Here is a 23,178-nt window from a genome sequence, read left to right as displayed (position 1 = left end):
GAGAAATACCAAGAGACGGGGGAACTGCTAGAGTTAAACAAGTTCATAAGACCGGAAATAAGAAGTTCGTTAAAAACTATCGTCCAATTTCATTAACATGTACCGTATGCAAGATTCTGGAACATATCATTTACAATCACATCTGCGAATTTCTGGACAACTATAACGTTCTAACAAAATGCCAGCATGGTTTTAGAAAAGGTTACTCGACCAGCACTCAGTTGAAACAATACATGACTTTGCCAAATCAATAAATATTAGGACACAGACCGACGTTATTTTTATAGACTTTTCGAAAGCCTTTGACAAGGTATCCCACACTAAATTGCTATATAAGATAGGTAAAATAATCAATAATTCTCAAGTAGTTAACTGGATTTCTGCATATCTAACAAAACGTGAACAATTTGTTGTCTTTGCTGATTGCTGCTCAAATAGACAGCTTGTTGACTCTGGCGTTCCCCAGGGCTCCGTGCTAGGACCACTCCTTTTTCTCATTTTTATTAATGATATTGTTGATGGCATCCCGGTTAAAATCAAACCGTACGCTGATGACTGTGTACTTTATAACGAAATATGCTGTCCCGCAGACCAACAGGTGTTAAATAATGCTCTACAAAAAGTGTCCTCCTGGTGTGATGAATGGCAAATGGCTATTAACTTCGAAAAAACAGTGTTTATGCAAATAACTAATAAAAAAATCCATTAAAGTACGAGTACTCTACTACCCATACTAAACTTTCCGAAGTCCCACATTACAAGTATATTGGGTTATGGATCACAAATGACCTGAATTGGACTAAACACATTAATACGGTAACTAAAACTGCAATGCGTAAGCTTTTCTTCCTCAGAAGAGCATTGAAACTTTCTACCCCCTCCGTCCGCCTTCTGGCTTATAAAACAATAGTTATACCGACTTTGGATTATGCTTCTATTATATGGGACCCTTTCACCAAAGCTAATATCAACAAGCTTGAAAGAGTGCAAAAAAAGGCCATTCGTTTTATTTATAACAGCTTCGGACGCACTTCGATTACGGAACTTTCAACTCGAGCTAATCTACCAACACTAACAGGAAGAAACCGGTTATCTAGACTAAATTTTCTATATCAACTAGTAAAGGGATATTACAAGACAGACATTTCTGAAGTTCTTTCATTTTCGTCCGGATATGCAACTCGACAAAGGCATGAGCGCACAATAACACCTTATGCAACCCGTAACAACTGCTTTAAATATTCCTTCTTTCCACGAACTATAAACGACTGGAACAAACTAACCAACACCGAAGTTTTACAGCCATCGTTAACATTGTTTTCTTCTAGCCTCAACAACAGTGTTTAAACTAACATGCCAATTAATCTCTGTCCCCACAAACGTTGGAATTTTTTGTATATTTTGAGTTGCTTTGTGCGTACTTTTGTTTCTGTGTGTTTTTTTTATCTGCCTGCTTTGAAAATTTGTTTGTTTGCATATTGAGCATTCATGTAATTCATGTAACCCACTCTGCGAAAATCCCTAGTACGGATTGCAGTATTCATAAATAAATAAAATAAATATTATTTTGGAAAAAAGAGACCACGAATTGCGATTTTCGTGCAAAGTTTGAGCGAAATCGAGCCAGCCATTTTTTCTTTCAATTCTTTTTAAAGACGCTATTTATCGTTAAAAGACGTTGTATATAATGTATATAAGGGAAAAAAAAAAAAAAAGAACTGCCGCTTTCACATCAGGAACTGGCAAAGCTGCAGTAATAACGAAATGCGAACGGAAGCAGGAAAGTGGTGGAGCTAAGCTCGACACCTGCCGAATCATTTTCGCGCAGTAAGTGCTTTATACAACCAACCTTGCAGTTGTGGAAGCAATCAAAATTTGCGTAGATAAGTGAGTCACTCTAAAATTTTGAATTAAACAACGCAACCTTCCAAGAAGTAATGGTCCTGGATCGCATGCATGAGCGCGTTTCATAAAGCCGGAGTCCCGCGCTATATCCTTGGCGTTTACGACAGCAGCAGCAGCCTGCGAGCACGCCTATTTCCACGTGTCATGTAAACTAAACATCCTGCCAAAAGCCTATTTGTCACACGACTCCTGCACAGGTTAGCGCTTACGTCGCATTCGATGGTATTATTAAAGCAATTTCCTCCTGAAGCATAGCCGCTATTTTATCGCCCTGTCAGCTGCTTAGTCCTGATAAATCGACAGCCAAGTCCGAGGAGAGCATAAATCAGCCGGCATCCGGGCGTGCACGTGTGTGAGCTGTTTATTCGAGGCCTGACATTTGGCAAAAAAATGCGAGGTTTGGACCCCAGACTGCAGTAAATCCGGCCATAAATCAAGCTCCCTCCGTATGGCCACTCCGTTGGCGGCGAGAATTGAGGCAGCCATGCCAAAAGTGCCAGCAGGCTCTCTTGAGGAGCACGAGATTTTTATTGCCCCTGTTGGCTCTCTCCCCATCAAGAAAAGAGGGAGTGATGCAAGTCTTCTTCCTTCCACACACATTCTTCCCTCCATGTTTCCATAACAAGAGAAAAATCAAAACGGAGAAAGGCCGTTTCGTAGCGACCAATCAGAAAAGAGCAGCATCGCTGGCGACGTGCGCGCCCTCTGTGGAAAAGAACGCACATCGCAGCCTCCGCGCAGAAAAAGACGCGAGAGACCGGAGGCCGGTGCGGCGAACCCGGCGAGCGTGTTTTGTGCCACCGCCACCGCTGCCTCAAGTTGTGCGCCAGTGCAATGGCCCTAGTGCATCGACTACGTTAGTGCCGACCGTCGAGTTCAAACACGGAGGTTGCAAACAAGTGGCTGAGTGAGTAACAGCGTCTTGGCACCGGGCCCGACAATCGGCGGCGGCGGCGGCGACGGCGACGCGGCGTCTGTCCGCTGGCTTCAAAATGGTCGCTGAAGACCGGACGGCGTTGTTCGGAGCGGAGCGTGCTCTGGATTTCGTTTGATCATCCCCCGCCGCTTCTCTGATGGATTTGTGAGCCTCTTCGCTACGCCTAGGCAAGCGGTGGCAACTGCGTTCGTGGTGCGGCCGTCTTTCTGCGTGTGCGCTGCCTCGGATTACGATTGCGTGAAAGATTTCCTTTTGCTTCGTTTTAACGCACGCATTGGCAGTGTTCACGCATTGCGGCCAGAGTGCAGCCCCAGGCCATTTTCTGCAGCCCAGTGTCAGAAGGTAAGCTTTCTAAGTCGCTAACAGCTCACGGTTTTTACTACGAGCGCACGTGCTTCATGTTTCAGAAGGCGTGTTCAGGGCTGACGCGTGTGTGTCGGCTCGGGAGCGTCGCTGTGCGTCTGCGTTTGTAATTGGCCATCAGATTAGCTTCGTTGTCGGCGATTGGATATTTGGAATGCACGCCGGCGAGAGACCGTTGTTAGAAAACAGCCTTGTTCTGACCGCTGCGCTTATCAAACCGATCACGCCTTCTTTTTTTTTTTTTAATTTATTTTGAGGTGCACAGCCAATCCAGAGCAAGTAAGGGCGCTAGCTGGGAATTAAACTACGCAGAAACTGCAGCAGCAGTTGTAATTGGCGAGTGCGTTCTGGCTGCGCCGACAAAGTGGTACGCTCCGCAGCTTGCATGCCAGGCGGGTGACAGGTGCGCGGAGATTTTGCGTGCCTCAACTTGGGCCGTTTTGAAACGTACCAGTGGGGAGTAGCACAAATGGGAGTAAACTTCGTCAACGTTGCGCGTTCTATTTTAAACTAATAGAGGGGAAAATTCACAAGGTAACGACTGTTTAGCCCGCAGTCACCGCCTCCATGAGATTATATCATCTGGGACGGTATTCTCGTGATTGTCCGTTTTGAAAATGTCTGTTTTGGGTCCGTTTTGTTGTGACGTACTTCCAGTTGTAGGCGGGCTTTGGGTTGATTTTCGCGCAACTGTTCTTGTAAACACATTTTAAATGACTAAACCCATTTTAAACTGTCTTTTATGTGTTTATTGTTCCGCCAGCGAACCAACAACAAGGCGGCGAACAATTGTCTGCTCCAAATCGTCTGCTCCGAGAAGCCGCGGCTCATACCTCCGCCGTGCTTGCATGGCGTCACATCCGGGTGTTCGCATTTAGCCAATGAAGGCTTGCTCAAAACGGACACAAAAAGGACAAAAACACGAGAATACCGCCCCTGTTGACGGTTTTCCGTCGCGAACTGACCGTTCACATATTGACATTGGTACCATACTTGTAGTGTAGAACGCGCTGCTTCAATTTCAGAGTTTGGAACCATGCTTGGAACCATGCTTAGAACCAAATTCAAGCTTTTCATTTATGCGTGCAATTACAACTGAAACCCACATGTGCTCTTATCATCCACTTTGTATTAACGCGTGGTGCCGCCATGCGCGCTCTGGTAGCGAACCCAGCACCTTTTCTTGCCTTTTTCGCCTTTTATTATTGTCACTCGCAGTTTTTTGTTTTGTCCACTCGGGTTATTAAATATCGCTCTTGTCTCTTCAACATTACTCCTGCTTCGAAGTTTAGTTTTGTAGATTGGTTCCATCTGCCAGTCGAACTTTGAAAGCAGCAATTTTATCCTGACTTTGGGGCTGCTGAAAGGGCCATGCAGACAAAACACGTTCGGTTCATTGGAAAGAGTTCCTCGTTAGAATCATACTGACACCACTTCTAACGTAAACTTAGCTCAAATAAGCTATATAATTAGGAAAAAAATGGAATGGTCACGCGACTCACTAGCTCATTTCCAGCACTAGAACCTATCACGTAATATGCACAGTGCTCGATGGGCTGAGGCCGACAAAAGCAACGCAAGTTAGGCAGCTAGGGTTTATAAGCTTGAAGAATGAGCTATTTTGGCTTAAAGATAATGCATATTAATTTTATAGCAGTAAGAATGGTGGGGTAAACAATGAAAGTTACGTAAGTACACGTAAACATAGAAATACCGGTGCGTAATGTTGTTGGTACTGCGCGCACTGTGTATTTTAGCTGCACAGCCGTCTGGCGCTTTGGAGTTGTGTCACACGACGCTGGCCGATTGGCGTAATTGACGCAGTCTCACGGCACCCTGTTTGTCAAGCATACCCTTTGTTTCACGAAACGATCGCTAGGTATACCGTAACAAAACAAGCCAGGTGCAAATACGGTCAGAAACAAAGCAGAGGCAGACAGCGGTCGTGCGCGGTATGGTAACAGCGCACTACCGTTCGCGCGAAGGCCTGTCCTTGTTACGTCATCGCAGTCGTCACGGAACACGCGATTTGGCGGGCGAATCTAAATTTTAACTTAAATTGTTTAATTCCTCAATGAATAAAGCATCGTTTTCTGCCGGGCAAGCGCTGGGGGCACTATAAATCCCTAAATCTTTCAACTAAAACAAACTTGTATTTTGTCTGCATGGCCCCTTTAAAATTAGCACTTACTGTTTTGCGTGAAAGCATTAAATTTCCCATTACGCGCGTGAAGATACGACGACATTTGGCGGACGGCGCAAAGAGAGAATTAAAGTGCAGGGCATAAAAAATTGTCGCCATCCCGCCCTGCTGAAGTGGAAATCCAGCGAAGCTGTTGTAAACCTCTACAAATGCTGATGGGGAGGGTATGAAATGTTTCTCGTCGTCTCGGCGGGCCTGTCGCTTGCGCTCGGCTTCTCAGGCGGCGAATGCTGGGTCCTGCCTAGCCTGACGCATGCTGTCGGCGTCTTGGGCGAGAGCTGCTCTATTTATTAGGGACACTAGTCCTGCCTAGCCTATAAACACCGTATGCAAACATAACCTTTACCAGGAGCGCATGGTGGGGTGGGGTCCCATTGTCCACAGGCGCCTCATCATCCGTAATGCGGTTTCGATGCTTGTTTTGTGGCTTTTTTAAACGAATACTGTTTGATTAGCCTGGCGCATGCGATCGGCGTCTTAGACGAGAACTGCTGTTTTTTTTTTTTGTTGTTGTTGTTTACGGCTAACAGCTTCGCTGTAAAACGGGGCGAATCGGTTGGGGGATTCGAACCCGAGGCCTGCAGAAGGCGAGTAGAGCACGCATCCCCTGTACCACGGTCGACACTTGGCTCCAGCTAACCAAACGGGGAAACGGTAAATGCGTTGTGACCTTCGACGCGTGTTCTTAAAGACAATGCTTAGGCCCACAGGAGTAATTTGAGCAGGCTAATTATAGGTGCAGCAAAACACGTTTAGGTGAATAGCGCCATGTAGGTGGCGACAGCGTCGCGCTACTATAGTGTGGATGCTCCGCTGAGCGGCCCGGGGGAATGCACACTGTGGGCGCGCTTCGTGCCTTTCTCGCACCGTATGTGCGCACGAAAGGCGCAAACAGGAGTGGTATGCTGTAGTTCTGTTCCTAAACATGCAATCTATAGCATGGAGTCGGCAATACGTTTTCATTACTACGCCAAAAAAGCGGGGACCCATCGGGAATCTCGGAACGGCCGAAATAATGACAATTGAACTTGTAAGCCTTGGCTCGTAGCAAGCTCGATCTTTCCAGACTATGGCTTTGAGCATTCAATAAAAACATAAATAGGAACAAATCAGGACTCCTCTGGAATTCAGTTTACAACAGCAGTTCCAATCGCTTTCACTGGTAGCATGATGCATTCTTGCATTTGTGGGATTCCCTGAAATGGTAACACCACTTAACTTGCCCGACATCTTTTCTAAGAGCTTACAATATTTTTTTCTGTTCGAAGGGCAGCATAAAATTACTGAATTCTAACCAGAGCAAGGATATAATTGCAACCGTTCTAACAGGTCTTTTGCGTGCAGCTTTAATTAAAATAAATTTTAGAGACTCTGAAGGCAGATTTGATGAATAGCAGTGTCGAATCGCTTATTTAAGGCTTTCATCGCAAGTGAACTTGTGAATTAAATTTCTAACGCGCGCAGTACAATCAACAGTTTAGCTAGACTTGCAAAGTGACACGCAGGTTTACAGTGTGTAAAACAAGCTTCTGGGACCTCACAGTGAGCACGGATTTTCTATTACGGGTGCACTGTTGACCATTTGCGCTCCTTTTAAAATTTAACAGGTGCCTAGAACAGTGAGATGTGTTTACATTCTTGCATAATTTCGCTTAAAGATGGCACATGAGGTTGCCCTATTGCAGATGTAGTAAAACGTTCCTTTTTATTTCTCGTCACGAAACAGCGCAACGGGTTCCCCGTAACTACTTTGTGTTGTAAACTGAACCTCGCTTTTGTCTTGGCATTTAAGTCTTGAGGATTGGCTAAAAAAGGCTCGGATAAAATTTTTCTGTGCATTTCGTTTTTTTTTTTTCGGGTGGGGGTGGCAGTGTGTGTGTGTAGTTCGGTTAACGTTCCAAGCGCAGCGAGAAGAGAACGCGTGTAACGGGAAAAGCCAAACGTTGGTTATCAGTATTACTCGCAACTGAAACTACGCTCGGCGTCGTGTTCCGTAGCGATGAAAATTAAAGCAGTACTTCTACGAGTGGACGCCGGTATTTTCAAAACTGATTAACCCCATTTTGCACGAGATTGTCCAGGAATTGTGGCTCGCCTTTTTTTCAGAATTGTATTGAAAGCGAGCATTGTGGGAAAAATAAAAAAATCCAGCGAGTCACGGCACACGCCCTCCACACATGTGGGCAACAATGTGCATTATATTACGCGATTTTTCCTCCGTCTTTAAACTTAGGTACACCTTGAGAGGTAGGCATTTGGTTATGCTGAGTGAAACACATTTCTGGACAAGCTGATTCATGTCGGGATTTGAAAATGGGATCAATGAAAATGTCACACGAAATGCCACAGGACAGGCGCAACCTCACAGCTGCCTAATTTTACTGAGAAATCCCCCTGAAATACTCTTGCGCATCCACAGAAACGTATTTTAAATAATACGTAAAATTAGCAACACTGCTATAAGCAACGACTGTCCAAAAATGGTATTTATTTTCGAAAAAGGTACTGGAAGAATTCGGTTACACAGGCGCTTGCGGGTGTAAAATACGTCTCCGGTAATGTATGGGCGATAGCGCACAGGTCGTGTGCTGTAATTGTTTTTGTTTGTTTCTTCTTTCTATAAGGAAACAGCGTAATTTTAGAAGGGTGTGGCAAATGTACGGGTATGCACAGGTCTTGCGCTTCTTAGCCGTTTCGTGTGATAAAAGTTTTAAATAACTTTTAAATAACCACCACGCCACCTTCAAAAAGTACCCTTTGACTAAAAAAAATAGAGCGCGACTTGGACAACGACAGCAAAGAAGGACGACGAGACAAGCGCTCCCTTTGACGTTCTCGAAACGGCAGACGACTGCACTCATCAATAAGAAAAGTGCAATGTGTCGAAGCAATGTTTATAAAAGCACGCGTTTCACCACGGCGAAGATGTTTCGTGGAATTAAACCAGCGCATTAACCCGCAACAGCCGCTGATTATTGCGTCTCTAGAGGAAATGCGCAAGCAGAGGTAACTGCCGAACAAGTACACATGTTGGTTGTTTTATCGCGTGCAGCACGAGTCTCGCGCCGCGCGCAACGTGAGCGAGCAGGCGACGCGAGAGCGCCACCCTCAGATTCCACACTCGTGGCCTCCAAACGCGCGCGGGGGAATCTCGGAGGCCACGCCACACTAGGAGCGGTTCGTCCCGCCTCCGCCAGGGGCCGACTGTGTTCGAGAGAGAGAGAGAGAGGAAAACTTTATTGAGCAGGGGATGGCGTCTTCGTCCAGAAGTACAAGCGTCGTCTTCGCACGTTCCGCCCTCTCCGTCAGCATGACCTGGTCGGCGAGGTGTGCGCTGGACAGCGCTGTCTCCCACTGCTCGAGGTTGGGGCTAGGGAAAGGGGTGGCAAGTCCGGGTTTTGGCTACATTCCCAGACTACCTGATTTTCCACAGAACTTGCATTGAGGTGGATGCTGATTGGGGAATTGCATATGGAGCCGGACTGGGTGAGGGTACGTGTTTGTTTGAAGTAAGCGAAGTGTCGAGCCTTGTTTTAAATGCAGAGCATTTCAGTAACTCACGATGTCACCCGCGTTGACGTCCGTCGTAGTCCGCACCGTCGTTGTCCGCACCCCTCTCCCTGCACTATACATAAAAAAAAATACTATCCGGCGGCGGCGCCTGGTTTCGATCCCTCGACCCTGCGGGCGGAACGCAATGTACATGGTGCTCTACCCACTGCGCCACAAAGCCGACACAGAATGGGAGGCTACGAACGCGCCTTATATCCTTGACTCATTCAAACTACGTCAAGAAGCTGCTGATACAACGCATTCACTACCACCAACTCCCCAAACGCTAAACGTTAACGCAATACACCCACCCCCTATGCGACGCATTAACTCGAGTCCCCCTCGCGGGGAGATGGGCCCAATTTTTTTTTTACTTAGTTCTGGGTGAGGTGGTGGATAGACTCTACGTTCTAGCCGGTAATGCTGGGTAATGTTACGGTAAGTCACAACAGGGGTGGGGTCAGGTTCTCCTTCCAGGGCCTGGTGGGCGAGTGCGCAGGCCGTCGCGTGGGCGAATTCGTTGCCCGCGAGGGAGGAGTGTGCCGGCGCCCAGACTATCGTGAGGTGCCGTTTCGGGGGGTTTGTGTTCAGGATGCGGTATGCTGCGGGGGTCACCTATCCAGAAGTAAATCTTCTACAGGCCTGCTGCGAGTCAGAACTTATCGTCGTTGCCTTGGTCTGGGTTATGGCAAGCGCTATGGCCACTACTTCTGCTTCTTGAGGGGTAGTTTGGGGATGGTTGCGCTGGTGTTCGATCTCGGGGCGAATAGTAACCGGGGATGGGAAGATGATTATGGCGGCGGTGGTGATATGACAGATCTGGCCTACACGTTTCTGCTATGGTACCATATTTCTGCTGTCTCCTGCGACCGACCCTGAAGCGCCTGCAAAAGAAGTGCGCGGCCTCAGGACAAGATGCGAGGGAGCAGGGAAAAGCCGCACGGCGAGCGAAGAAGCAGCGGGCGCTCGCTGCGGCCGACGCCAGCCGTTGCGGCGGGCCGAAGATTACTCGCCACACAAGACGTTGTCCCAACACGAGATGACATGATCGCGACAGCGTTACAGTCAAAGGATCGCATTGCTCGAAATGCAGTGCTCTCGCATTCCCACGCGGAAGCAGTCTTCTGTTTCAATTCAATTCAATTCATTTTATTTGCCAGAAATGAAAATACCTAAATTCTAGCGGGATTCCCAGGCTAAAAGCTGAGTGAACACAGCTTGACGAGCCCTGTGAACCCGTAACAAGGCAGTGACTATACTCGGTGACAACTTAAGAACGGTACCGGAAGTTGCCGCTGTGCCTTATCACCGTAGCCGGATGTTTCTCCGCGCGGCGCAAGTAGGGCGTTACTGGGAACATTTTGAACATGGCTTGAGCCGTTCCCGTGATTTTTTCGACTTAATATGCTTATAAACGACTCCAGTGACGACAAACAGACTGCGTGAGACAAGGCAGACGATATCACGCATTCATAGCAAACCCCTTTCAAAACGCGCGCGCACTTACGTCATGGGTCCGGCGCTTTGGCTGAGTGATACACTACATGAGGTGGTGCCGTTCTTGAGTTGTAACCGAGTATAGGTGACAAAATGTTCACAATGCACTTATGAAATCACACACACAAGAAAGAAGCCGGAAATTTCTAATTACACAAGTAGCAACAAAGTAGTTTCCCTCTAGCTTTGTTGCTCTTACAATTATTCGTATTACATTAAGGCGATTTCCCTTACGGGCTGCCTCAATTCGGTTCGCGGGGGAGGCAGGGCCGAAAATCGGGAACCGCTGCGGTGTGCAGTCGCCCAGCGAACGCCGCGAGATGAAGTGGTTCTGTGGCCGGCCGCCGAGCAGCGCTGTGCGAGGGAACTGGGTTAGCCGGCGGTCGCCGATCGCGCACCGTACCGCTGCGCGAAACAAGGCCCGCCGAAACCGGGCTCGGGCTGCTGCTGCTGCTGCGCAGGGCGACCCGAAAGACTGATGGCCGTGCGACCTGCTGCTGCTGCTGCTGCTGCTGCTCGGGCCCGCAGCGGCAGCCGTGCCTAATCGCCGGTCCTTTATCCCTTCGCTCGCTGCGCCTGCTCGGACAGGCAGAGGTGCCACCCCCTTCCTCTCTCGCCCCGGCGGCGGCGGCGTTGTACGGTTCGCGGACTGATCGATGGCGCCTCGTGCGCGGACTCTAATCGGCTCTCGTTGCATCCAGTGGACACGTAATAGTAAGAAAGGGAAGTTACTATCGCCGCGCCTTGCCTCCCTGCACTCGAGGGCCAGTGAGAAGAGCGAAGGAAGGGCTCGTGGCGGGGTTACGTCGGTGTTCCTCCGCAGCACCCAGGCTACACTGCTCCCGGCCAGAGGTGCGCGCAAGGACCGAAAGCGGCGGCGGCCCACGCCGCCGGAAAGGCGAGGAAACGGTACTGAACGGACGAGCTTGGTTCGCGAGGTGGGAGACGAGGGTATGCACCAGGTGGCGGCCGAACAACCGCGGGTTTGCTAAACGGTGGTGTACGAGGAAATCTGGCAAAATTATTGGCAGAATGCTGCTTCACGCAATGCACCACTAGCCTGAAATAATGCTAACGCAATTGTTATTCTCATGGAATTTTTAAGTGTGTGCGATGAGAAAGAGCTCAAAAGTTACGGACCGATATCACCAGTCTACCCTCTGCTGTATACAGGTTGTCGCTGATAAATTTTGAGACACGCTGGATTTCGAACAACATCGGCAACAGGCTAGATTTAGGAAAGACTACTAAACAGTAGATCACGTTCGCGCCATGAAGCTGCCAGTGAAGAAATCCGCGGAATATAATAAACCTTTTTACGTGACCTTCATACAAAACGAAGAAGCATTGGATTCGGTTGACACAGCGGCAGGGGTGGAAGCACCTGGGGAACGTACATCTATAACGCTCCTGGAGGCCATATGGAGGGAGTGTACGGACACAATAAGCCTTGATATGAATGAGCAGTGGAAGGCCCCCTACTAAGGAAGGTCGTCAGAACAGGGGCCACCATCTCACGAAATTATTTACACTATCACGCCTAGAGGGGGTATTTATAATGGAGCCTGAGCTTTTGTGGCGTGTAATGCAGTGAGATGGGACTGGAACTTGGTAGTATACGGGAAGACAACGAACTCCATAGAGTTAGGAAAAAAGAAAAATCTATAGTTTCTCAGTCGTTTAGCTCACTAGTACACGAATGCCAAAGGCAAGCAAACGGGGCTCTATTTATTGATCAACTGCAACACAAATGCTGATCTGTGTCTACTCCGTGTGAACCTTGTGACTACATGGTTAATAAAGAACAACTGAGTCTCACGAATGAAAAGTCCTTTCACTAAACTGGTATCACCAGGTCCAATGCCAGTCAACCAACCAAACAGCATAACATTGTCTCTTCAAGACACTTATGCTTATAGCGACGCCTCCTGCTGTGATGCCAGCCGGTACCTCGAATATGCAATTTCTTGGGAATGTAGACTGTAATAAATTGTGTTCCTCCCCGAGGTTTTTCGAGAGCTATGCGCGGTGCTGCCAAGCTTGCACGGCTCCGTGCTCAATCACCGCAGACGCAGACGCTCATCGCGTTCCTCTCGTTCCGAATTGCGGAGCGCTTGTCTGCACAATGGGCCATCTTCTTCTCTCCAGCCGTCGGCCACTGCTGAGCGAACATGTGGGTCACAGCGACGATACGGGATCGTCGAGACGAACCCGGCTATATGCGGGTCCATTGAAGACGCCTCGTGTCCCTTCTGTGTACTTGCGACCTCCGAATAATCGAGCGTCGCTTTTGGTAGGCAACAGGGTAAGTGCATTTGCACGCTCGGAGCAAGTTTCGAGACGTCTTTATCGAGGGCGCGCATGGACACTTGCTGCCGCAAAGAAGCAGTGCTGTTCCAGTTGGTGGCAGTTGCGCTCGCGCACTCCTCCGGGCCAGGTTTAGCGCGGAGACGCCCATTTCACAAAGTGCCAGGCTGTCCGGCGGTATGGTTCGATCTTGCGCTAGTCGTTAGAAGTCCCGATAGGGCGGCATGCGAAAGCCGCGTCACGTGTGGAACTGCAGCAGGTGTGGGGGGACGGCACTGTAAGACGCGCTTGGTTAGTTCCTGCTCGTCGGCCTGTAGAGATGATCTTACTCCCTGGTTGCAACAGCATACTACTGCAAGCGCAGCACCGTTATAGTCGGTCTTACCAAATAGCGTCGGTAAGCGAGGGAATGTGCTCGCCTCGCGCAAAGACGAACGGGCACAAAGTGCTTGCCCAAATCAAATGGACCTCACGGGACGCTGCCCCTCCCCCGCCAAGTGCAAGAAGCGTTCTACAGTCCCCCCGTCCATTGCATGCAGGCTGGGCGAGAAGCTAAAGCCAAAAATCTGATAAAGACCACTGGATCCCGAGCTACCCACAGCGGTCTACAGATACAGCCACATGGCCTAGAAGAGACGCCCCGAGATCAGCACAGTCGGCCCCTGGCGGCGGCGGGACGAACCGCGCCTAGCGTGGATGGCGCTCTCGCGTCGTCTGCTCGTTCACGTTGCGCGCGGCGCAAAACGCGTGCTGCACACGACAAAACAACCAATTTGTGTACTCGTTTGTCAGTAAGCAATAGTTACCTCTGCTTCCGCATTTCCTCTAGAGACGCAATAATGGACGGCCGTTGCGGGTCAATGCGCTGGTTTACTTCCGCGAAACATCTTCGCCGTAGTATCCGCTTGAGTGCGAAACGTGTTGTAAACATTGCTTCGACACATTGCACTTTTCTTATTGATGAGTGCAGTCGTCTGCCGTTTCGAGAACGTCAAATGGAGCGCTTGTCCCGTCGTCCTTCTTTGCTGTCGTTGTCCAAGTCGCGCTCTATTTTTTTTAGTCAAAGGGTGCTTTTTGAAGGTGGCGTGGTGGTTATTTAAAGGTTAAAACTTTTATCACACGAAACGGGTAAGAAGCGACAAGACCTGTGCATACCCGTACATTTGCCACACCCTTCTAAAATTACGCTGTTTCCTTATAGAAAGAAGAAACAAACAAAAACAATTACAGCACACGACCTGTGCGCTATCGCCCATACATTACCGGAGACGTATTTTACACCCGCAAGCGCCTGTGTGATGGAATTCTTCACGTACCTTTTCGAAAATAAATACCATTTTTAGACAGTCGTTGTTGCTAATTTTACGTATTATTTAAAATACGTTTCTGTGGATGCGCAAGAGTATTTCCGGGGGATTTCTCCGTAAAATTACCTCGTTAAACTGCTTAAACATACCTCGTATTTGCCAACATTGTGGAGCAAAAAGAAAACGTTAGGCATCTTTGAGGCAGAACATCAGCACATAACTGGCACAGGAGTGTTCTTTTAATTGAAAATAGATGTGTGATCCATTTTCGCGGTAGCAAATAAAAAATGCGCGTTGAAAACATTATATTGCTTTAAAAATGCAAAAAAAAAAAAAAGAGTTTGTGCCCGAGCCTATAGACCTTGTGGCGGCATTCCAAGTAACGAAAGGTTCTAATGAGCAGTGGAAAGCGGGAAATTTGAATTGGCTTTAGCGAACCTCCGCCGTGTTTATTGTGGAGGGAGCGAGACGGGAGAGGAAGAGCGCGAGGGGTGGGCGGGGGAGAGAAGGGAGAAATCTATGAAGGCGAGAAGACTATCGCCTTTCGATGACATTTGCAGCTAAGTGAGCAGATATGCTGCCAATTTTTTTTTGTCCCCCGTCTTAGGGTCACTGCTTCGCGCGTTTAGCAGCAGCACTGATGACAACGTGAGAGGCGTACAATTTTAGAGAGTTATAGAATAGCCAAGTGCTGTAACGTAAGCAGACGAGGCAGTGATTGACGGAAGCAGCAACGATGGCGGCGCTACGAGGACGTCTCGGACTCGTGCGGGCTCGCCGGGAGGGAAGAAAACGTGCCGGGCTCTCGTGAACTGCGCTGGGATGCCGATCTCCTCGCGCGTAGAAAAAATAAAGCGCCCCGCGCTAAAGGAGGAGGAGGAGGCCCCTAACGTGTCCTGGCGCGGAGGTCCCACAACGAGCAGGAAGTCTGTGCACAAAGGGAGCCTGAAGCGGATAACAAGCGCGGATCATGCACCCAGCTGGACTGGGGAGCGTGTATACTACCGCGGCATGTGCACTTGTTGTAGGATATGCCCGCGGGGTCGAACCGCGCTGTGGCCCTGCTTCGCGCGTGTGTTTACGATCGGGCCCACCTATGGACCGCCGCCCCCTTTTCAAAAATAGCGGCCGCTCTCGAAGCGTGCAGCAGCTACGTGCGCCCCGATCTGCGCGGGCTGTTCTTCCCGCATGGGCTGCCGACGACACTGTCCGGGTACGGAGCTGCCGCCCTCGATCTCGTCTCCGTCCTGAGTACTGTCCACCGCGGTACCGCCGAAGCTGGAACCTGCTGGGCATGAGTTGTGCGCTAATGGCATGCCCGCATTAGGGCAAGTTCGCGGGGGTGTAGAACTTCTTGTTCTTTTTCTCGGTCTTCTAGAAGCCTTGCTTGGGCCGAGCATGGTGGTGAGGCTATACTAGTAAATTATTGGAACGTTAACGAAATTAGGGACAAAAATGGAGATGAGCTCAAGCAGCAGTCTTCGTGCTGTCGACGAGGATACGTGGATGAACAAGACACAAGAATTGCCCCCCTACTTCCTCCCTCTGGTGCGGCAGGCGCAGCCCGCTGATAAGACGGGACATTCTGTTTTGACGCCATGGCTGGGCTTCCCGCCCTCCTGATCCCCTAGCGTGAGCGGCGCTCGCGCCTCCGTCGACCTCCATCTTCTGCAGTGAGGCTTCGAGGTGGCGTCAAACCGCTCCCACGTGGCCGCTTATACTTCGTGGTAAACTGCCGGTCGTAGTCCTGTCGCGCACAGGTTTCTTTTCGGGAAGGCGGGCGGCCCGCAGGGTCCGACGGTGTCCGCACAGACCAAGACACGACGGCACACGCGCTCGCTGGGTCGCCGCGCTGAGAAGTCGACGACCCGGTCCGCGCGGTGACCTTTCCTCCAGTTTCCGCGCTCGGGGACGCGCCATTTGCGAGACGCGCCGGCCGCGTCACGACTTCGCCTTCCGTCACGCCGTCGTCGCTGGCGGGCTCGAGTGTCCACCAAGAGCCGTCTCTTCTCTGCCCGAAAGGGGTACGATGAAAGGGCTGCAAATGGCTGTGCGGCACCATCCGAGCGCAGCAGCATCCGCAGCCTCTTCGTCCTCCCCGCCGGCGCGCTCCCGCGTCGTGTCCAGCTTTTCTTCTCCCTCCTCGAAGACTCTCCCCGCGGGGGTTTGTGTGTTCTGCTGCCGCGCGGGGAGAAGACACCCCCGCGGGCCGGTGTTTGTTTGCTGGCCGCCGCTTTGAGGTCGCTTTTCGCCGCCTCGCTTCCTTGTCGGTATCGTGCAGCCCGGCAGCCGAAGCATCCTCCCACGTCTCCGCGGAACAGACGCAAACGCGCGCTGCACGCCTTGATTGATGAGCCGACGCTGTACCTGGGCATTTTTTCACCGGTTGTCGCTCTTCTCCCTTCCTGCTTGGCCTTTCCTTTCTTCGCGCATTTCTCGAACCGCAGCGCGGCGCTCGTTGCCATTCCCGGGTATTCCCGGGTAGGAGGGGGTACGCCGTGACCTTCCGCAGGAAAAAGGTTTCGGAAAGAGAAGAGGGCGAACTGGAGAGAGCGAGAGGCCGGAGTAGGACGCGGGAACAGTATTGACGACCACCCGTCGTCCGAACTCGGCGTGATGCGAGCGTGCTGCGATCGCGCTCGTTTTCACGCACTGTCCGTAGAAAATCGGCGCGTCTGTTCGCCCATGACATTGCCCCCCAGCCCCCCCAACCTACGAGTAGTGGGAGCGCGTGCTGCGCAGAGGCCAGCCCAATGGCCAGGCTGCACTGTTCCAACGGGCTGGGTCAACAGCTAAGGCACGTGACCTCCCGGAATAGGATGGCCACCCTTGCGCGCTTTCTATAACCCCCTTCCGCAGTTTTCAAAAACAAATGTTTACTCTATCTCTCTCATCTCTCTCTCTCTCTCCCTCTCTCTCTCTCTCCCTCTCTCTCTCTCTCCCTCTCTCTCTCTCTCTCTCTCTCTCTCTCTCTCCTCTCTCTCTCTCTCTCTCTCTCTCTCTCTCTCTCACTCTCTCTCTCCCTAATCAACGAGTGTTTGTCTGATGACATAGAAATTATATGTCGACAGAGACACGCAAATCCCTTGCCACTTCTTTGGCTGGGGCCCCAAGCGATGCATTTGTGTGTACTTGTGAAGCCGGCTTCAAATGGACTCGTTGGGATACATGGGCTCTTATGGAGGTATTTAATAAACTGTCCTAGAGCCCAAGGACGCGTGTCAATTCCCGGCCGCGGCGGCCCCTTTTCTGATGGACGCGAAAAGCGAAAACGCCCGTGTGTTCGAAATTTCACCGCTCGGTAAAGATGCTCAGGTGGTCAAAATTTATCCGCAGCCCTCCACAACGGCACGCCTCATCGCCCGTCATCGCCTACGTTGGCGCGTTAAACCCCACGATCAATCACTAAAATGCCCTAGGGCCTTCCTTTGCTGTTATCTGACTGCTTATACGGTCTCTGGAAAAGTGTACCCCTTAGAGTGCGTATGTGTGCGTCTTCTTTTTTTTTTTTTCTGTTTGGTTGTTGCTCACCGCAATGGTACTGGATGGTCCATCACAATGGCCTATCAACAAGCCCTGTAAGGCTTGAAATGCACATCAACCGTGCCGAGCGTTGTCGCTGCTCGGTGCCCAACTCATTTCCAATTTAGTTACTACTACGTTCTTCACTCTCCAAGGTGTAGCGTTCGGGAAAACAGCGCTTGTCAGTTCATTCAGCGTAGCGACGGATCGTTTAGACCCTAAAAATAATTTACGGGCGGCTAATGTCGCGTCTTATGCGCCTTCCGCGGCTGAGGGCTACGGTGCGCTTCGGGTCGTTTGTAAAGTGGTCTTCCTGGATGTCAGAGAAAGGGCCGAATAAGTCAGCTCGACTTCAGGCCAATCAGCATTCGTTTGTCTTTCCATTCCTGTATTTGTACCTGCGGTTAGAAAGACGGAGCACTACCGGAAGCGGGTGTTGGGGAGGAGGAGGTGGAGTTTTTCTACGCGGAGGCGGACTCCGTATTTTCTTTTCCGCCGAGTTCTCGGATTAGCGTCCGCCTTCGGGTGAATTCTCGGCTCTGTCAAAGCCTCGCCAGGCTGTCGCCCATCCGGCTCGTTTGTCTCCGTCGGGCCGAAGCGAAGCCGTCCAAGGACCCCGACGTCAGCGCGCTCACGGGCCCCCTCCTCCCCTTCCCGGGCACTAGAAACGGCGTGAAGGCTCCGAGCAGAATTTCCAAAACGATGGCATTGTTGCGGTGGCGGCGGCGTCTTTAATGTTGTCTCCCAGAGAGAAGAGAAGGTGAAAGGAAGTTACACAGAAAAAAGACGACTGGCGGACGTCAAAGTGGCTGTAGTGACGCCTTGTCCTCTCTGCCAAAGTAAAGGAATAAACAAGCACCTTGTACGTTGTGTTCGAGCACCTTCCTTCTCTTATCGCGACGGTTTGATTGGACAGCAAGCGTGGTATTTTCTTGAGATGCGTGGGTGCCTGTTTCGGTGCGGCACGTGTGCGCGGACAAAGTTCTGTGCGTCTTTTGTGGTTATTTTTGTTTTCTGAACCTCGGCTTATTTTGGGGAGATCATGTTGTGTTGTCTTTTTCTCGGGCTTGGCGGGCGACACGACGAAAATATGATGACTCGTAAATATGACTCGTGAAAATAAGCGTTTCACAGCGGGACGAGATTTGGCTCTCCTGTGGGCACAAGCTGCCACTTCCGGTTAAAGTCAGTCCTGTACGCACCCAGAGCCGCCTGCTGGTTCACTTCGAACACCTCTTCCACTGTTTTCAGCAACTGGTAAATGTACTCCGCCCAGGCACGTACCCGGGATTTTTTTTCGGGGGAGGAGGGGGGCAACCCAAGGTAACTTTTCTATGGAAATTAGGGGAGAGGGCGAGGGTACCGGCCGCTACTAGAACAAACACGATGAACTCCCAGCGTTTACCATAAAGGCGCATAAACCTGCATAGAGAAATGAAATTAAGTGTATCCGCTTTTGTGATGGAGGCGAAAAGCGAAAACACTCGTATGTTCGAGATTTCGGCGAACGTTAAAGATCCCTACCTAAGTTTGCAAAATTAAAAAAAAACAGCAGAATTAAAATATTTACAGCAATAAATAGCGTACTGCACAGTAACTATACATTCCCTCTGCTAATGTTAACGCATATTTCCGGAGCATTCCACACGTTATACGCCAGCGAAGTCGGCAGAAACGGGAGTGCATGTAGGTACCCGAGAGTTCAGATCTCCGTGGCAAACCTCTTGCGCTCCCATATTTTTCTCCAAACAAAACCTGTGGCTACTATAGTTATGAAGGAAGGAAACAAAATGCTAGGTAAATCGGAAATGTCATGTGCTTAATTCGGTGTGTTATTACCATAAAACACCCTCAGAGTTCGACGTTTAACCCTTTCAGCCCTGAATTTTTTCTTTCTACTGGAAAGATTTTTTCTATGTGTTTTCTTTAATGTTTGTACCCTATTAGTTTACAAACAAAAAATTGAGCTTGTGATGCATGTAATTAGCGATCTACAGGCATGACAACTAATTAGGTCATTAGGCAATTAAAATTTTAAAGTCGAGTACAAAAAAATATTTTTGCTTGTTTTCCTAAATTTTGGAAAGAACTTAACCCACATACAAAAATTGAAGATGGTAGTGCAAATATTTTTCGATTGACAGCCATGTAATCTAACTCTGACTTCAGTCCTTGGAGTCACCCTGACGTCAATTTGGTCTTCACTGCAATGCCTTCCTCTTTCATGTGTTCAGCTATAGCAAAAACGAACAATAGTTATATCAATCGGAAGGGGCATCCTTAAAGAACTATTTCCCAGAAAACTATCTGTTTTTGTTTTGTTCTCAAATTGCTAGAAGACTTTTGGTTAATGTCCTAAATATAGGACACCAGGGCCGAAAGGGTTAACGATCTTCCATTCAAAGCGCCAACGATTCAGGCCTCGGAAATTGCAGTATCGAGACGCAGTGGACTGCAGTATATGTAGATAAAAAAGCGGTGGCAAGCGCCAGCGCGTCAGCGCTTACCTATGGAAGTTTTGTAAAGAAGCTTGTTATTTCCAGGGATGCGCCTTGTCGCTTCCTCGGCGTCGCAGCGTGGCTTGTCCTGCTGTCCTTGCCCATAGCAACGGCTCAGGATGCAATGCGGGAATGAGCTTCTCCTCCGTCCTCTCGTTCGGCCCGTTGGTGAAATAAACTTGTTGCTACCTGCCGACACCTTGACGATACTCCGACATCGCGAGACTGCGCTATGTTTAATGCGCGTCGTATTTTAATCATATGTACCCGGAGTTTTATAGCCTCTCTGGTATAACCACGGGTCTTGGCGCGAACGCTCACCAATAGGGCGGAATTTTTTTCAGCACCTGTGACTTTTTAACACGAAAATGTTTTATTCCGGGATTCACGAAGATTTCGCTGACGTGATATCCGTCACGGAAGGGACGCCAGTACAATGAAGCAAGCGGCCTGTAAAGGGTGCACCCCTGCACACAGGGTCTTCTTGCGGGGAAGCAACCTTTAGCACTAAATAGTACGTTATACTTGGGGTTGTTCGTTTTCGGGTTTTATATTTTAACACGAAAGTGTTTTATACCGCGATACCCCAAGATTTCACTGATGTCATACTCGCCGCAGAAATGACGCCAGTACATCTTTGCCGAAGCGACCCGCCAGCGGGACGTCGCTCGCCAAGCCAATCCACAAGACAGTCGCTGACCGGCAAATCATGCCGAGCTGCAGATTTCACTTTCGTGTTTACCGATTCCTATGACAGAGGAATCAACCACGGTTTTTTGTCGCAAAGTGTTCTCTCGGGTCAATTGTACGCACCCTTTTCGTAAACAAAGGCAGTCTGGAATCTTTCATGTCGGTTTAGGGGTGGCGTGGCGTGTCTGAACGTCTGATTAACGTTCCGCATTGCACCGGAAGTGCCTGGCTTGTACCTATTTCGGAACAGAATACCGCGGGGGCATCGAAGCCTACTGGTCTCGCGACTGGCCCTGTTCTCTTGCGTGGTATTTACCTTACAACGAGGCAGTGTCTCACATGAGAACTACGCGCTCATGGCGATGAACAAAACTGAGCGCCATGAACACGCTGCAGATGCGAAAACGAGCTAACCGAAGACATATAACCAGCGAAGGATTCCAGTACGAGTCAAGATGGCTCGCTGATCCAAGGCACATTGCTGACGACGGTCTACTCCACAGAATTTACGCTTTATTACGATATTTACAGCTAAGTTACAACAGACATCGAAGATACCATTGCTCGAGGAGAGCTCGAGACGAGCCCGCAACAAGCGGGGCTCCCCCCTCCCTCTGCCACCAACACCTTGGTTTTATTTGAAAAAAACCACGCCTCCGAGAGAGGCGGACCCAAAGAGACAGAGCCATTCATTGGCCACACAGGCGGAGCTCATAATTAAGCAGTTGGCCCACCCCTTGTTCCAAACTCCTTTCCCATTCCCACGCAAACTAGACGTCAATACTCGGAAACGATTCGTCGCCCCGTAAGACGCGAGACGAAAAACAAACAAACTAACCAAGTCTGACGCGTTGTTACACCGATTTAGGAAGTGGCCCCAAAGGGCCCGACAAGGCCTACAGTCCCCGAACCCCACATGCCAACAAACGCCTGCGGCGTGTCGCCGCTTGTTTACCAAAGGTGCCGCCGCCGCATACAAAACCCCAAAAGCCCCAAGAAAGAACTTATTTGTTATTACGTTATAAAGGCGCAGATTCTTTTCCCCTTGCAGTAGCGCTCATTTACGCAGGCGTTGTCGTAAGCCCGCAAAGTGCAAAGAGAAAATAGTTACTCTCACTGAGGGTCATACGCGATCCTGGATAAAACTGTAGCCCTTTCAGGTTTCATTACTATCATGAACTAAAAATAGGTTAAATCGCAAATAACAAACACTCGTGTACTGTTTCTTCACTCGTTCGTACTGCATGCGCTCTTTCAATACGTTCGTAAACAAGATGTTAGGCAACAGGGCATTTGCACTGGAAGTAATGAAACGTTGGAGGTGTGGTGCATTGGATGTACTGGCTCAAATTGGATGTAATGACACAGCTTTGGATGTGATGGCACGTTGGATGTGATAGCACGTTGGATGTGGTGGCGCGTTGGCTGTAGTGTCACGTTAGATGTGATGGCACGTTGGATGCAGTGGCCAAAATTGGATGTTTCTGCTCGTTGGATGGGATGGCACGTTGGATGTGATGGCACGTTGGATGTGATGGCACGAAATTGGATGTTTCTGCTCGTTGGATGTGATGGCACGATGGATGTGTTGGCCCCAAGCGCCTGGACACTACTTAACGCGCCCGGTGCGAAACCACATGGCCCCCGCCCCTCGCATGCTTCCGAGAATTAGGGCCAACCGATTCCCAGTTGCCGCCGAAGCGCTAAGTGTACACGTCGCAGCAGAGGAGCAGAGCAATTTGCTTCCAGCTGCGCTTCTCAAGAGTTCGTTGTTGAGGCACTGACGAATTTACTTTGGCATGGTCGTGGTGACAGCGTCAGTACTTCACGCAGAAGCTGACGGCAGAGCCTCCCCCCCACCCTCTTCCCTTGTTTCTGGGTGTAACCTGTTGCTATAAAAGACCAATAAGACGAGATCGAAACTGACGCAGCACCAAACAGCGCTTCAGAACCCCTTGAGGTATGCGCGCGTTTCGATCGAAGTGCCGCCGCTGTACCTTTCTTCGTATGCAAGCAGCATGCCTCGGCGGTCGCGATGCGTTCAGGCGCCGCGACGTTCTTTGTTCTCGCAAGCGGAACGCGCCGGCGTCGAAAGCTCGGTGGGCGCAGCACGCATGGCTGGCTTCCAGCTCGACGCTGGCCACGGTTGGGGGCAACGTTACTGGTTGGGGGTCCCGCTCTCTTGACTTTCTCCCGCGGCGCGTGGTTGGAAAGGCTCGCTCGGCGGCCCTACCGGTCAACTCCTTCGGCCGAAGTTCTTTGCTCTTAGCGGCACACATTGTAAGGACGGGGCAGGGGGACGCTGCTGCTGTTTTAATGTGTCGCCGTTTCGTTTGACTCTCGCGGGGGAAGTGGTTTTCAGCTGGTCCCGTCCGTGGGAATCGAGCATGTACTGAG

At 50.0% G+C, this 23,178-nt stretch overlaps 1 protein-coding gene across 4 annotated transcripts in view; it reads left to right on the top strand.

Moving 5' to 3' along the window:
- The first annotated feature begins 2,625 nt into the window (after window positions 1-2,625).
- Vang (Strabismus domain-containing protein Vang) overlaps window positions 2,626-23,178 on the top strand; it is a 172,481-nt gene continuing 151,928 nt past the window's right edge. For 3 of the 4 annotated variants that reach the window (XM_077705743.1, XM_077705740.1, XM_077705741.1), the window contains exon 1: window positions 2,627-3,184. The gene's annotated coding sequence lies outside the window, so the exon portion shown is untranslated. Of the gene's footprint in view, window positions 3,185-23,178 lie in introns of all 4 variants that reach the window. The other variant, XM_077705744.1, reaches the window with a different exon arrangement.

Source organism: Haemaphysalis longicornis, unplaced genomic scaffold (genome assembly GCF_048455015.1).
Source record: "Haemaphysalis longicornis isolate Haplotype H1 unplaced genomic scaffold, Haemaphysalis longicornis Haplotype H1 scaffold_4, whole genome shotgun sequence".
Lineage (NCBI taxonomy): Eukaryota > Metazoa > Arthropoda > Arachnida > Ixodida > Ixodidae > Haemaphysalis > Haemaphysalis longicornis.
The sequence above is the reverse complement of the archived record's forward strand: the minus strand, read 5'-3'. Positions and strand labels throughout refer to the sequence as shown.